The 13709-nt window shown below is 41.8% G+C and overlaps 1 long non-coding RNA gene across 2 annotated transcripts; it reads right to left on the bottom strand.

The window, feature by feature from the left end:
• LOC112547094 (uncharacterized) lies at positions 1–13709 on the bottom strand. Of its 2 annotated transcripts, none has more exons than XR_012900933.1 (4): positions 13231–13709; positions 10688–10821; positions 1910–1968; positions 1–1046 (listed from the first exon to the last, which is right to left on the bottom strand). It is a non-coding gene; the product is annotated as an uncharacterized LOC112547094 (long non-coding RNA). The 2 variants fall into 2 exon arrangements; XR_012900934.1 differs by having other exon boundaries at positions 1–991.

Raw genomic sequence — 13709 nt, 5'->3', positions numbered from 1 at the left:
AACATTCTATTTGGGATCAGCTCACACATTTCTCAGGTAAAGTGGGGAGGTGTAAAAGTGTGGCTGTACCCTATAGATCCTACTGCTGGCTAAGCATGGCTCTGAGATGCCCTGACTCAATCTCTCCTTCACGAGTTCCCATACCAAACCCTCATTTGGGGAAGTGATTCATCGACATAATACCAAGAAAAGGTTTCTTCCACCCCAGTTACAGACTGGGCACAGCCCTGCCTCCTTAAAGTCTGTCTGGCTCCAAGTCTCTACACTAGGTGCAGTTATTAGACTTTCCCAGGCTCTGCTCATTTAATTTGTCCCCTGGAGATCAGGGGTAGTACAGTCCCACTTTTGGGTCTTTGTTTACTAGATTTTTGGTCTGCTCCTCCAGCTGCTGCCTTCCTCAGCCTTTGAGCTGCAACTCTTCTCTCTCTTCCTAGCCTCTCTGCACTGAAAGGGTGGTAGCCCTTTCCTGCAATGGTCTCTCCCTTTAGCCCAATTGGACAGCAAAGAGGGAATCTGGACAACCTTGCTCCCTCCTCCAGGGGCCAATCAAGCCATTTGCATAATTCTAGCATATAAACAAATCACCACATTTCATTCTCAGAATACTTTATAAACCTTTGGTCACACGCTCTTGCTCACTGACTTGAGTTGGAGCCTCTCTGAATACATGAATGATCAGGGCTTAAATTAAACCTTATAAAATCGTGGGGAGATGTCATAGCTGTGCCTCAGTTTACCTTTCTTCTCAGTGACATACCAGCTATGCTAGAATGCAACCCAAACATTTTGGCCTCAGCAGTAACCCCTTGATCGCAAGTTCCTATACAGATAGTTTTCCAGCTCCCGGCTTGTCTCAGTGTGCTCAGCATTCCAGTCTATTCCCCTCAAGTGAAAGAGTTTAATTTTAGCTCCTTTAAGAGGAATGATGCACTTTGATCTTTCGTACTTCTGCTTGAATGCAAGAGCTGAGGGTTAGCTTTGTCAGGAATGACTGTATTAGGTAGAAACAAAGAAAAAGATCAGCACAGCTTCTTTTCCATGCTATTCTGCAATTGCAAGAACATAAAAAATTAAACATGAGACATTTTTATTCACAAAGGCTTTTACTTTAGCATCAAGAAAATTTGCTGACAGATTTTATGACTATATGCAGTGTTCAGTGTTTTCTGAGAGCCTGGAATAATTCCACAGGCTATAATTAAAGGGCAATTTCTGCATAAATAGTCTCAGTGATAACTTATGCACATTAGTGGGCAGATTACTTGCCTATTAATTAAGTGTACGCTATTCCAGTCTTCAGACCATTTTGTACAAATTTGCAATCTTGCTATTTTCACAGTTGTGTGACCAATGTAGTTTTTCTTTGAAATAGCTCCCAAATTCTCTCCTCTTGCCATGAATCTTTGAAATGTAAATATGCTAAATCCTGGGTTAATTAGGATAATGCTCTCAAAAATGCAAAAATATAACCCTCTGTCACACTAATTCAAACACCTGAACATGATTCCATTCCTTGTTTAGCAAAGCAATCCTAGACTGTCCTGTATCAAAGGGGTATATGTTTTCACAACTATATACAGATCTATTTCAGTGAAAGAAAACATCGTGTTAGTTCCTGAATTCTTCTTTCAATCTGAATTCTGAACAGACTAACCATAGGGATATGGAAGATCTAAACACTCCTCCTCACTAACATAGGGAGATTGAAACAGGACCAAGCAATACCACATTGATGGTACAGGAGGGAAAAGTCAGCAGCTCTGCTACTTCTTGCCTTCTTTCCCCTATGACTGCCTAATGAGTCCAGAGCAAGCCAGGGCACCATCTGAGGCATGTTCCTCAGACCTGGGTGAACGGCGACATGGAAGCATGTGGTATTGAAGGAAAATATTGAAGTAAAATGTAGTACCTTTGTGTAGCCTCAGTCCTAGAAACACAGTCAGTGACTTCAGGGCTCACCAGAAAAAACTATTTAAAAGAAACAGAATAGTTTTCAAAATGATCAGCCTCAGAAGCAAGTATCACATTTCACTAATATCATACATATAAAATGTTATTCTAAAGAAAGAACCAGTATAAGTACATTTCCACTGTCAATTGAGAAATATATGAACAGACTACAACTGACAGGCAAAGCTTGCCTGACAACTCCACCTAGTTAACAGGTATGAATGATCTGGCTGGGAAAGGTTACATTTGTTTTGCTCACTCACTGTTGCAAGTGGTTCATTATCCCACCCACACCGTAGGAAGGTGGGAGTGCCTTTCCAGAGACTGAATATCTAGCATGGGGGCTGACTAGTTCACATGGAGAAATGTTAGATTTGGCTGGTGTTAAGGGGAGGATGGCTTGGGCTAGATTTTGTCTCATTTATTTTTCAGCTTCTTCTATAAATAAAACAAATCCCCAGAAAGAGAGCAAGATTTGGCCTGCTACAACATGTGTGCATTGTGTGTTGGAGCAAAGAGAGGAAGTCACTTGTCTACCCATTTGTATTTTATAGTATCTGTTGTTTGTTCTCAAACATTCTCTAAATAAACCTACATGTGGTGGGTTTTTTTTAATATTTAGATAACAAAATCAAGAACAAAACCCTCATAGGTCAGAGTTAGGCTGTTGTGTGGGGAGGAAATACAATTTTATGTATATGTGAATAACAAGTAGGCATTTACTGTGATCAGTGTCATGTTTACGATGCCCTTAACTATTTTTTTAAGTGCTGGGTTTTTGTAAGTGATGTGATAGGTTCTTGTCCCTTTTCAACTTTAACTGTTTTTTTAAACAAGAGCCCAGATCATACCTCTGCTATGGAGGAACACACAGAGAAGGGAACTCTAGTTAGGAACTCCATAAGAGAATTCACAGAGATTCCCTCCCCCAATCACTCCAATAAGAGGATGGTTATTATACCTTTCAGACCTCTCATGGAATAGGCTATGAGACATTATGAGGTTAGTGGCCACTGGGTCAGGGGCAGTGACTGCTAGCTCTGAGCTGGCAGGCTTGGTGCTGGCACAGGCACTGTGGCCAGAGTCAACCCCTTTATGGGCTCCGGGGCAGGGAGGAGGGAGAAGAGTGTTCTTGGTTGAGGCTGGAGTGGCCACCAGGGCACCCTGGGAAGGCTGGAGGCCCCCTATTTCGAAATAAGTGTCTACACAGCACTTATTTTGAATTAGCTATTTCGAATTTGGCATTATTCCTCGTAGAATGAGGTTTACCAAATTTGAAATAAGCGCTCTGCTATTTCGAATTTATTTCAAAATAGCGGTTTGGCTGTGTAAGTAGCAGGTTTAAAACAAACAAAAGGATGCTTTTCTTCATGCTGCGCGCAGTCAACCTGTGGAACTCCTTGCCAGAGGTTGTTGTGAAGACCAGGACTTTAACAGGGTTCAAAAAAGACAAGTTCGTGGAGGTTAGGTCCATCAATGGCTATTATACAGGATAGGTAGGAATGGTGTCCTTAGCCTCTGTTTGTCTGGAAATGGATGACAAGAGAGGGATCATGTGATGATTGCCTGTTGCATTCACTCCCTTTGGGGCATCTGGTATTGGCCACTGTCAGCAGACTGGATACTGAGCTAGATGGATCTTTGGTCTGACTCAATATGGCTGTCCTATCACTCTGGACTCACTCTGGCTCCTCTATGCTATTTTGATAGAATATTGAGGCTAAAATGAACCTTAGGTAGTAGAAATGAATTCCTCTCACTCAGGAAAGCACAAGGCCAATATCAATGACCCTGCATTGCTCTCCACATTCTTCCCACACACAGATATATGCACACACACAAGGCCTGGCGTAGGTGAGGCAGTAACCATAGTGCCCCAGTCTTATGGGGATTTGGGGCTGCAGTGCTGCTCAGGTAAGACCAGACGTGGGATCATATTGGACATATTTCAGCTCCTCCACTAGCCTAGAATCCATATGAAGTAAAGCTACCTTTGCTCCTACTTCCCAATGATCCATGCTGCTCTCCCACATCTCTCAAGAGCCACCCAGAATTAGAACCTGTAGTAATGTACAGTACATTGTTTGTTCCTTTGTAGTTAGGGAAGCATTGAAAGGTATTCAAGTGATAGCCAAGGTCAGAGAAGCCTCTGATAGCATGTTCTAGCCTGTTCAAAGAGAAGTGTGTGATTGAGCAGCCAGGGGGAAGCAAGGGGACTACTAGACTCCACAGGATCTCTCATGATACACCTGGCTCTCAAATGATACATAAGATACTGCCCCTCATTGAAATCTAAGGGAAAATCATCAGCTGGCAAAACTCATCATACTCACCAGTTGACATCAGTGGAGCTCTGACTATTTACACCAGGTGAGGATCTGCTACAAAATCTATGACAAGTACAAAACTAATCTTTGCTGCCTCCAGTTCAAAACACTGTCTGCTCTCCTTCTGCATAATGCACACATGGTTTAAATGCCATGAACTGCCCACTTCACTGTGAGTGCATGGGGAGGAGTGGGGAGACACTCACTGCCACCTATATCTAACAGAAAAAATATCAGGAAACCCTGATAATAGAAACTTGGGAGGGGTTGACACTCTCCTAGGCAGGAATAGTCTACAACGAGGCTAACACCCATAATCACTGGTGTTATTAGGTATAGTCATACTCTTAGGGTGTGTCTAGACTACTGAGTTTTGTCGACAAAAGTGGACTTTTGTCGACAAAACTATACCAGCGTCTACACTACCGCTGAGTTCTGTCAACATAACGTCGACAGAACTCAGCAGTTTTGTCGACGCTGGTATACCTCATTTTACGAGGCATAACACCTTCTGTCGACAGAGTTCTGTCGACAGAAGGTGTTATTGCCTGTAGGGTTGCGTCTAGACTACAGGATTCTGTCGACAAAGCAGCTTGCTTTGTCGACAGAACTCAATGTGTCTGGATGCTCTTTGTCGACAGAAGTTTTGTCGACAGATACTGTCGACAAAACTTCTGTCGACAAAACCCGGTAGTCTAGATGTACCCTTAATACCCCAGGAGACTTATCATCATCAATGCTCACTTTTCCCAGTATTACCAGAGTATAGCTGCTCTTTATCATTATACTGATAATCTCTACTTCATGCAGGAATCATTCGAACTTCTCACTTAAATATGTTAAAAGATACATTGAAAGCAAAGTTTGGAAGTCACCCTGCACTTTGTGTGTTTGTGTGAGTGGAGGAAGTGTGATGTGGCTTTGTTGTATTCTTCCTGCTAGACTTTACCAATTCTGAGTATGCCTGTTTGTTTACCTTACCATCTGCTTTTTTCTGCCTGCAAGTAGTTATGTAACTTCAAATCTTTAAGCACTCCCTCACTGGCTTCTGCTCATCTTGTCAATCTTCTTTTTCATGGTAACTAGTATATTTCATTGTAGTTATGAAATAACTTTTACTGCTTTCCAGCCACCTCCTACATGAGTGAATTTTATTTCCTCTGATTGCACACTCCATCCTAAATTGATTGATTTCAGAAAATTTTAGAAATGGGCCTGTTCTTGCTCTCATTTAAATCAGTTACAAAACTCTCACTGGCTTCTGTGGAATAGTATCAGGCTGTAATATTCCTGTACTGACAAGTTCCGCAGTCGTGGCTTCAAGTTATTCTTTGCTATGCTAACTTCAAGTTGCTCAAAAGCCCTGCTTCCACATTTTTCTATTGTTTTCATTTACTGAATAAATTCCTCATGATCAGGAGTAGAACTTGGCCAGTTTCTACTTTGGTTGGAGTCTGTACTTTTCGCATTCACAAGTGTCAATCACATTAATTTAGGAACCTCCATAAATAATATGTTTGACTGTATTTATTATTTACCAGTTGTCTGTGCAGTTAAAATTGTTTATTATGGCCTAGAGAACCCATAGAATTTTCTAGAAATTTTTGTCCTCTTTTTCTGTTCGTGATCTTAAGCAGATATCCAGCATTTTTGTTTTTTATGTCCTATATGGTTGACCACCATGCCTTTTGTTCCCATTATTACTATAAAAACTATTGAAATGTAGCTTCTCCTCTGAATTTCAGCCTCACCGCTCTCACCTATGCAGAACATACTAATACAAATGAGAATAATCATTGAGGTATGCCCCGTAGAGCATGACAGGATAATATCTGTACTAGGTCAAATTTGACTATATGAAGGATTTTAATTTTTCCCTATTATAATGAAAAGAGAAAGTTCTCTGGTCTTCCCTCACTTAACAAACATAATGTGCAAGGCATGCATAATAAAAGAGGCCTCCTTGCAGCACAAGGAAGAATAGTACCCTAGGTTTAACTTCATTAATCCTCAACTGATTTTTCTTCAGAATGTAATTTATAGACCAATAGTGACATCTGCTGGAAATTTGTAATAAGTTATTTAAATTAATAGTATACTATTCCAGTGGTCCCCAACCTTTCGGGGCTGCCGGGCTCCAAGGGGCGGGGCCGTTCATGTGCCGCGCATCCGGGGCGGGGCTGCCCACACGCCCTGCACCCGGGGCCGGCACCACACATGTGCCGCGTGCCCAGGGCAGGGGCCACCCACGTGTCTTGCGCCCAAGGCCAGCACCACACATTTGCCGCGCGCCCGGGGCCGGGGCCACCCATGCGCCACATGCCCAGGGCCGGCACCATGCATGTGCTGTGCACCGGGGGTGGGGCCGGCCCAGATGATTCAACGGGCGCACATAAATGCCCCAGCAGGCACCAAGGCGCCTGCAGGCACCGCGTTGGCGACCACTGTACTATTCCATGCTCTGATCTCAAAGGGTGTGTCTACACAGCACCATAACTCAAAATAAGATACAATTGCGTATCTTATTTTGATGCTATTTTGAAATAGCTTTTTTAATCATTTGGCTAGCTACACAGTGCCAAATTTCAAAATAAAGTGCTATTCTGAAATATCCCTTACCCCTATAAAAGAATGAGGTTTACAGGGATGTCAGAATAACAAGCCTGAAATAATGGGCTTGCTGTGAAAACGTGGGATAGCTATTTCAGGATACTCCAGTATCCCAAAATAGCATTGCAATGTAGACATACCCTTACTGTCTTTTGTTAATTGTGGGCTTTAAAGTAAAATAGGCATTTCCTGACCACCATTTGTCAGATCTTTACTACAATATTTGATTCCATCAGAATATGCTAACAAAGTTTTGCAATAAAAAATGTGTTTTAAAGAATCTTGATTAATCTACAAAGTTTTGTAAATAAAATGGATGGAGTTCATACATGAATGTAATGATTTTAAAATATAATTGCATTACATTTTATTGATTGATTGATTGATTGATTGAAATGTTATCACAAAGAATATTGTATAGATGCCTATTAAATCTAGCAGGGCTTCTTTTGCACAAACATAGGAAATGATGTTTTCTGTCTTTATATCTAGTCAAAGATTCAAATTTTTAAAAGATTCTGAATGCAATTTCTCAATATATAATCATCTCCTGAGTAATCTAAGCTGCAGATTTTGGGGCTTTTCTGCCAGTCTGCCAGAAGTTTGGATTCAATAATGTATTAAGCACATGAGCAGTCTCATAGACCTGAGTAGAAGTGCTTCACACACAGTCTTAAAGTTATCTGCATGCTTAATTGCTGTGGATTGGAGCCAGAATAATTAGCATAATAATTGTTGTCATAGATTGAATTAACTCTTCTAAACTAAACCCCTGTATTCATTATACATAACATTCCTTTTGTCTTTTGAGGCAATGTTTCTCATAGTTAGTTACTGATCAGATTTTGTTGTTGTTTTGTAAGATTTATAAACCATTCATGTTATGTAGAGGTGACTTTTTGTGATTGAACACAGCAGGGATTATTTGTCAAACTTTGCAGTTGCCACAGACTCTGGTCCAGATCCCTAGCTAATGTAAATGGTCAGTGATCCCTTGATGTAAGTAATAGAGGATGAAATTAATAGGCAGCAGGTTTAAAAGAAACAAAAGGAAGTTTTTCTTCATTCAGTGCAGTCAACCTGTGGAACTCCTTGCCAGAGGATGCAGTGAAGGCTAGAACTATAACAGAGTTTAAAAAAGAGATAGATTAATGGAGATTAGGTCCATCAATGGCTATTAGCCAGGATGGGTAGGAATGGTGTCCCTAGCCTCTGTTTCTCTGGAGGTGGGTCACAGGGAGGGGTGATCTTGTGAGGATTGCCTGTTGTGATCTGGGGCATCTAGTATTGGCCACTGTTGGTAGACAGGATACTGGGCTAGATGGACCTTTGTTCTGACCCAGTATGGCCATTCTTATGTTCTTATGTGAGGATAGCACGATAGTTTATGTCAACTGAGTATCAACCCTTAGTTTTCGGTGAGGGCTAATGTTTTTGGTGTATCTTAAGAAATTTGTTTACAGGTAACAGTGAAAGATGATTGAAGATGTGCTATTATAATGACTGTGTTGTATGTATGATCTGTCCAGACTTGCATCATTCCATATTGATCGCTTGGATTTTAGAAAAGGCAAATTACTATACAGGCAGTCCCTGAGTTACGCGGATCCGACTTATGTCGGATCCGCAGTTACGAATGGGGCTTTTCTCGCCCCGGAGGATGGGAGTGGCGGGACGCCCAGATGCGCCGCGGTCCGCCGCCCCCGTCCTCCGGGGCGAGAAAAGCTGCTCCCTGTCTCCCTGGTCTGCAGGGAGACGGGGAGCAAAGCCTTGGAGCATGCCCGCAGCGGGACAGCCTGGGCGCGCTTGAGCTGTCTGCCTGCAGGCGTGCTCCGCAGCTTTGCTCCCCGTCTCCCGACCAGCAGACCAGGGAGACGGGGAGCAAAGCCGTGGAGCACGCCCGCAGGGGGACAGCTCAAGCGCGCCCGGGCTGTCCCACTGCGGGCATGCTCCAAGGCTTTGCTCCCCGTCTCCCTGCAGACCAGGGAGACGGGGAGCAAAGCCTTGGAGCCACCCAGCAGCAACCCAGCAGCACCCCAGCAGCTCTGGAGCAACCCAGCAGCAACCCAGCAGCACCGCCCCAGGCGTCCCCAAGTCAGCCGCTGCTGAAACTGACCAGCAGCTGACTACAGGAAGCCCAAGGCAGAGTTGCTCTGCCCCAGGCTTCCTGGAATCAGCCGCTGATCAGTTTCAGCAGCAGCTGACTTGGGGACGCCTGGGTTTCTTAAGTTGAATCTGTATGTAAGTCAGAACTGGTGTCCAGATTCAGCCGCGGTTGAAACTGATCAGTTTCAGCAGCGCTGACGCCAGTTCCGACTTACATACAGATTCAACTTAAGAACAAACCTACAGTCCCTATCTTGTACGTAACCCAGGGACTGCCTGTACAAAAAGACATTAAGTAAGTATAACAGAGATTGTTCCCTTTGGCAGAATGTTCACTTGGGCTTGTCTGCAGTGGAAAACTACCCGGCTACGTCTACACTGGCCCCTCTTCCGGAAGGGGCATGTAAATTTCACTAGTCGTCGTAGGGAAATCCGCAGGGGATTTAAATATCCCCCGCGGCATTTAAATAAAAATGTCCGCCGCTTTTTTCCGGCTTTTAAAAAAGCCGGAAAAGAGCGTCTAGACTGGCCCCGATCCTCCGGAAAAAGTGCCCTTTTCCGGAGGGTCTTATTCCCTCTTTGAAGTAGGAATAAGACCCTCCGGAAAAGGGCACTTTTTCCGGAGGATCGGGGCCAGTCTAGACGCTCTTTTCCGGCTTTTTTAAAAGCCGGAAAAAAGCGGAGGACATTTTTATTTAAATGCCGCGGGGGATATTTAAATCCCCCGCGGATTTCCCTACGACGACTGCTGAAATTTACATGCCCCTTCCGGAAGAGGGGCCAGTGTAGACGTAGCCTGGGGGTAAAATCTTGCGCCCCACTGAAGCCAAAGGTGGCTTTTGTCTACATTGAGTGCTAAGCCATATTTAACACTATGCTAGTGACCATGACTTCTCAAGGTCATGTGATAACATAATGTAATTTCTCAGTGCAGACAAGCCCTAAGGGTGAAATTTATCTTGGTACTAGGTCTCACATATGGCTGATGCATCTGGCCTTGTATGGGATTTCAGCGGAGGGCTGAATTTCACCTTTTGAAAATAAAAGGACATTGTTTGAAATATGTCCTTATTCCTGAAATAATGGATTGGCTCCAGTTGTTTTTCTGTATGATTACAATGCCTATTTAAACAAAGTATTAACAGGAAGTCTTCAGGCATAGTACAGTCATTTGATGTGAAGACTGCCTCTGCTTTAAACTGCATAGGCTTGAATGTTCAATCCATTTACAAGTTTCTTGTTAATTTTAAGGGAATTTAGGAGTTCCACTGTAATTCAGTACAGATTTTACAATTATTATGGTCTCTGCCTCAGGGTTTTCGGCTGCCACCCATTAGTATTGTACCCAGGTGCCTTTTAGCAATAGGTTAATTAAGGAAAGATAGGACACACTGAAAGTTACTAGTTTTTATCTTAAATATGCTCCAATAAAGTGTTTCTGGTAATATGTGCAATTATGGTAACTTAAAATACATTCTTTTAAAAAATGTAACTATATGTGTGTATTTATGATTTCACTCATTAACAAAGTAACACACATAAAAAAATAATTGCTGGCATGCAAACATTGAAATACCTTTGAAACAAAGATTTTAATTTTGAAAGCTTTCATTTCCCATGACAAATAAGGCACAATAATGGCTCCCTTAGGTTATATTGAAATAATTACATCATCTTAATTTAACTAATCTTACCAAATAATAACTTCTGATAATTGGCTAGTTCCTGCAAGGACCCAGTCTTGCACTCTTCATCCAAGCACAAATTAATAGGATTTGGCTTCAGCAAGGGAGAAATCAGGTATGAGCCCCAGGTACTTATACTAACTCTATTAATGCAAAAAAAAAAAAAAAAAAAAAAAAAAAAAAAAGATGCTAATTTGTGTTTTGCAGTGTGATGGACTGAATATTAAAATATATCAGAAAATTACATAGTAATTAGAATTACAGAATCAGCTGCTACTTTACCCTATTTATGATCATCTTGATCTTAAGATTTCCAGCTAGAAACTTCAAAGGGATTGCATTTATAACATTGCAATAATAACAATTACTGGAATTTTCAATCCCATGAGGAACTAATGATGAAAATATATTGACAGTTCCACACTTTGGAGACTGAACCAGACAGGCTAAGTATAAGGAAAATATCAATGACAATAATATATTTTGGTGTAGCTTTCAGTAAAGTCTATTTGTATCCTTTCCAGAATAGAAGTAAAGGGCTGCATCCTAAAACAAAATTAAATTCCAAGTTATTTGAAGTATGTTATCACTAGCTTGTGTGAATTTAGTTGTTAATGTTCAGCAAAGGTTTACAGAGAGATTTTTCTGATACTCTTATAGAGCTGTTCTCTATTATTTGTTAATGCTGATGTTGAAAGTGAGTCCTGAACCTTGAATGGTGCACAGGGAACTGTCAATATTTGGTTTTATGATGTTTTATTCAAAATACAATCCATGTGTTATGACTCCATTTCTAAATCTTAACAATCTAATAATGCAAACATCAGCGGTGGATTATTGAATAGTGCAGTAGATGGAGAATGCCACCAAAGACCACCATTGCTTCCTTGAACATCTCAGACCTGAAGACAGTAAGGAGCTATCTACAATGGGAGAATGGGTGGCCTTTCAGGACATATTAACTAATATATATTTTAATATATAGTGTTAGTAAATACAGTCCTGTTTCAAAACCTGTTATCTGAATATGGTCCACTCTAAAGGGAAGCCTAAGATGAAGTGTGACCAGAAAATACATTTAAAGGTATTATACCCTCTCTACACAAGTATAAATTAAAGCAGGTTAGTTAGCATGTAAAAACACACCTTAGTTCTTACAGATCATTTTTAGCCTGGATAGGCTTTAAGTTAAACATTTCAGTTAAGTTCTAAATGCCACTGTTCATAAATGCTCCCCACAGGCTGACTATGGCTCTGATTCAAAATCCAGTGATGTCAGTAGAAGTCTTTCCATGGACCTCAAGGTGCTTTGTATCAGTCCCAAAAAGATTCACCACAGACTAATCTCTAGGCATAGATGCTAACCTTGTCCCTGTTGTTCCCCACCCTCTCATGTAGAGACAGTGTTATTTAATCATGGACTTTAAGGCTAGAAGGGACAATTGTGGTCATCTACAATGCACCCATAGGGTGGGTCTACACTGCATCCATAGCCTGAAATAAGCTACGCAAATTGCCTGGCTTATTTCAAGCGTATTTTGAAACAGCTTATTTTGAAATATGGTGTAGTCTATACAGTGCCAGATTTTGAAATAAACCACTATTCCAAAATGTTCCTTAATCCTCATGGAATGAGGTTTACAGGGACATCAGAATAGAGAGCCCATTATTTCTAAAGCTATTTCAAAATAACGGGCTTGTTTAAAAGATGCAGAACAGCTATTTCAGGATACCAGAAGTATCCCAAAATAGCACCACAGTGTAGATATTTCCTCTGTCTGACCTCCTGCACATAACAGGCCACACAGACTCACTCACTACATCTGTGATCGACTTATAACCTCTGGATGAAGATGTTAAATCTGAAGACCTTAAACTGTGATTTAAAGGTGTCTAGTAACAGAGAATTACGCTAATTCTCACCAGCACATCATCCATGCCGTACGCTGCAGAGGAATGCAAAACAAAACAAAAAAACAGGGTTTCAATTCCTTTCCAACCCCAAATATGCTGACCAGTGATCCCCTGAGCATGTTGGTGAGATCCATCAGCCAGACACCCAGGAAATAATTCACTGTCATAACTCAGAGCCCTTCCCATATCACATCCCATCTCCGGTTGTTAAAGGTTTTTGCTACAATCCATCACAAATAGGGCACATGCCACAGCAGGCAATCTCATAATACCATCACTTCCATAAATTTATCAAGCTCTGTTATTGTCAAGCAAACCTCAGTGCCACTAAAACCTCTGCATGTAGGATCACCAGGTGGTAAGTAAGATTTAATAACTGTGAAGAATGGCATAATTAACATCCCAGTGGACACTGTGTATGGGGGAAGGGTTTTACAGAGAAGTTTCATAGACAGCAGAGTTTCTTTGAGTTCAAAGAACGGGGAAATATTCAGCTGATAAAAAAATCAAGCTATATTATTTTCTCCTGGGAATACAGGCCAGCTCATTCTCCCACAACCTTTGATAAAAAATGTTTGGCACTGTTCAATGTGACGCTCAACCAAAAAGGGATGGCTAATACAGTCATACAACCCTACCCTCATTCTCTCCTTTCGTTTCTTCTCAGGGCTCCTTTCGTTTCTTCTCAAGACATGTAGAACAGCACCTCTGGAAAGTCGTAAGAGATAGAATAGCATTGGGGCTTTAACACAGAGATGAGTTCACCAAACAGACCTCTACAGTTCCTGCCTTTTCCTAATAACTCCAGCCTGACAGAGAGATTCACTATAGTAATCAATAGGAGCTGGCAGAGTTGGAACTATTAGCTCTCTGAGTCTCTGATTCCACCAGCTCAGGAGTCCCTAAGGAGGGGTCTTCTTCGCTAACCGGTTGGGTAGATTGTGGCTGAAGTCAATGGCTTAGCTGCTCCACCCTTCGGCAGGTTTTCTCCTATTTTCAGGCCACTTATCCTGCCCGTTTGGAAGGCGTTTTTCCACATGAGGCTAATTAGTTTGCGGCCTTCCCCGGGCTCTGATTACGGCTGACTCACAGGCGTGGTTCCCCCTCACCTCCCAGT

Source organism: Pelodiscus sinensis, chromosome 2 (assembly GCF_049634645.1).
Source record: "Pelodiscus sinensis isolate JC-2024 chromosome 2, ASM4963464v1, whole genome shotgun sequence".
Taxonomy (NCBI): Eukaryota; Metazoa; Chordata; order Testudines; family Trionychidae; genus Pelodiscus; species Pelodiscus sinensis.
This window is presented reverse-complemented; position numbering and strand designations above follow the sequence as displayed.